Source organism: Ornithodoros turicata, chromosome 10, assembly GCF_037126465.1.
Source record: "Ornithodoros turicata isolate Travis chromosome 10, ASM3712646v1, whole genome shotgun sequence".
NCBI classification, from domain to species: Eukaryota; Metazoa; Arthropoda; class Arachnida; order Ixodida; family Argasidae; genus Ornithodoros; species Ornithodoros turicata.
Genome location: NC_088210.1, coordinates 2,381,185 through 2,384,254, shown reverse-complemented (window position 1 = coordinate 2,384,254; position 3,070 = coordinate 2,381,185). Strand labels below are relative to the sequence as shown.

Genomic DNA, 3,070 nt, shown 5'->3' with positions numbered 1-3,070 from the left:
GCCAGCACTTCCATATCGTCTCACCCGTCAGGCCAGTCCGCCATTTTGAGCGCAAAGTAACTCTAGCCGTTCGAAAATTACGGTCAAAGGTGTCTACTCTGGAGTCACGTGATAAAGGTTCTGACGAAGTTACCGAACTCCCTGGCTACTCTGGTTGAATAATAATAAAAAGCGCGCCCAGAGACATACCACGGCCAGTTTTCCTTCGTAGCGAGGACTCTAACTAGCGGAAAATAAGTGGCTCGCGATGACACATGAAAGACAAGTATCAGCCCTTCTACGGTCGCAGTTGCCAAGGCCGTCGGAAGCAGCATCGACGATTAGATCGTTAACACTTGATACATATACTGCGGGACAACTGTTGCGGGAATCCGCGTCCGGGTGTAGGACCAGCGCCTCCTCTATTACTCAATGCCTCTCAATTTGGTCAGAGGTGCCGTACGGCGCATGCGCATTAGTTCACGTTCTCTCGTTTGACGTCGCCACTACCTTACACACCCGTGTGTAGGGTAGTGTATAGGGAGAGTTTGGCCATTCTTTGATGTTTCGCCGCCGTGGGAGGAGACAGAGTTTTCACAGTTTTCAGGAGACAGAGAGTTCCGTGACGTAAAACGCGTCATCATCCCCCCCACTTTGCGCCGTCCTGGTCGGAGCCGCCATTGCACGCCTCATCGCTCCAGCTGGTCGCATGGAGTAAGGCGCAGTCGTGCAGTGAAGAACTGCGTTCAGCTTCTATTTCGGTGATTTGGATCGCGGTTTAGCTGGACATGGGATGTTGCAGTGCTGTGGGATGCAGCAATTCCGATCAGAAAGGTTTCCGCATGTATACTTTCCCGAGAGACGCGAAAAGACGGCGTGAATGGCAATTGAGAACCAAGCGAGGTGGTGGCTGGACACCGAAGGCAAAAAGCCAGCTTTGCGAGGTAAGTTTTTTGCATCTTAGTGTTCATTAAACATTCCTTGGTTAGTGCGGCGTCTTCTTATTGATATTTGAAGCACATATAGCAAAGATAGGCCCAGACGCGGCCAGCTCGGTTTTGTGTTGTGGGCGTATCTTGCCATGAGCACGTGCATGATCGGCCAGGCTTTAACCACTTGCCGGTGCAGTCTTGTATGTGCCTATGTAGCCCTTTTTCTTAGCGTTTCACGTCAGAGCTGCTGAGGACCGTTGTTGAGGATACATGAAGCTGTTTATTTGTTTTTGGTGGATCGGCAGTGCTTCTTAACATCCTTTAATCACATGCTACTGATGACAACATCCCAGGTGCTTTTTGAGGCGAGCCAGTTTGAAACACACAGAGCAGACAGCTGGAAGAAGCTCAAGCCAAATGCAGTTCCAACCATCTTTGCTCACACAAAGCCAAAAGCCCAGAGGAAGCCCCCACGGGAAAGAGTTAGCAGCTTTGTGAGTATACGTATATAGCATGTCTGTTACTGCATTGCCCTGATTACCCATTCACGCTTCCGATGGAACGTTCACTGCCCTGTTGTACGATATAGCCTTCCCACTTTCCAAGGTTTCCCAGCCACGTCAAACACCTAAGACCCTTTCCACGGGCTGTACTTGAAATACATCGACAGGTGAGTCCAATCAATACAGCATGTCTGAACAGATGTGACCTGTCAAATATTTTCAGAATCCCCCAGACAGCTTGAATCTGTCAACAAGTCACCATCCTTGTGACAGTGATGAGTTCCCAAACAGTCCCCCCAATGCATCATCAGGTAGCTGCACACAGGTTAGTGAAATCATGATGATTGTTCGAACTTTAATTAGATTGTTCGACCCTGAGACGCAGAGTACAAGGTAACAGTGTTGCTTGAAATTGGCGTCTGTGCCCAGCCTGTTGAACCCTCCAGTTGACACAAACTTTTCCTATGCTTTCTCAGGAATTAAATTTCAGCCAGGCATTCTGCATCATGTCTTTGAACTGTTGGATGCCCTTTGAGTGGCCGGAAATGACGGTAAAGCTATTGCTACTCATGACTTAGTTTTCATGCTGTGTGGAATTGCTACACAGTGGAAACAGGTTGTGGCGCAGGTGTTTATACAGGGTGTCCCAGAAAACGTGTCATTGAATTATAATAAAAAACTACGCCACCTAGAATCATGCGGTCAACAGCATTTGTTCTTATAAGGTTTTTGCCACCTCCTAATGTGAATGTCATACTCCAAGTTTAATTATGTAAATATTTGCGAACTGAACTCGGAAATTTGCCAAGTTAAGGTCACTTTTTTACCCCACCAATAGGAAGAGCGTGCCGAATTCACTCAAATTCATGATAGTTCACAGTGATATTCACGAGCTATCCCATCGGAAAAAAATAGCCGAATATCATGCTTTTCGGAGCACCGGACCATAGCGCTCGATGACTTTTTGAGCGCAATCGCTCTCAATGCGACGAAAGGAGGTTCCGAAGCCAGCCTACAGAATGATAGTAGAAAAAGTAACAGTTCCTAAAATTAGGAAAGGGAAAGCATTATCCCAGCGAAAGTCGGACGTGATATGCCGTGCCTGTTTTATCTCTTTCTGCGATGTCGGGGAGGGCTGGGTTTCCAACCTCCTTTCGTCGGACTGACAAAGATTGCGCTGAAAAATTCATCGTGCGCTATTCTGTGCGACCTCCGTAGAGCATGATGTTCGGCTATTTTTTCCGATGGGATAGCTCCTGAATATCCCTGTCAATTATCATTAATTTGACTAAATTAAACAGGCTCTTCACATTGGTGGGGTAAAAAAGTGACCTTTACTAGGCAAATTTCCGACTTAAGCTCGCAAAAATTTACATAAACTTACGTTACACGACATTTACATGAGGAGGTGGCAAAAACCCAGTAAGAACAAATGCCATTGACCGCATGACTCTAGGTGGTGTAGTTTTTTTATTATAATTCAATGACACGTTTTCTGGGACACCCTGTATTTATTTATTTAATTAATTTTTTTTCATTTATATATATACCCCAAAAGTACTCCAACAAAACATATGACTGTTTATTCTTTGGTGCTCACAGCGACGTACTGAGAGACTGCGTCTCATAATGTCTCTTCATGTGTTCCGTGTATAG

The 3,070-nt window shown here is 46.1% G+C and overlaps 1 long non-coding RNA gene across 1 annotated transcript; it reads left to right on the top strand.

Annotated features, from left to right (window-relative positions):
* The first annotated feature begins 789 nt into the window (after window positions 1-789).
* On the top strand, window positions 790-1,551 carry LOC135370177 (uncharacterized). The gene is made up of 3 exons (XR_010415237.1): window positions 790-923; window positions 1,265-1,405; window positions 1,518-1,551. It is a non-coding gene; the product is annotated as an uncharacterized LOC135370177 (long non-coding RNA).
* Window positions 1,552-3,070: the final 1,519 nt, after the last annotated feature.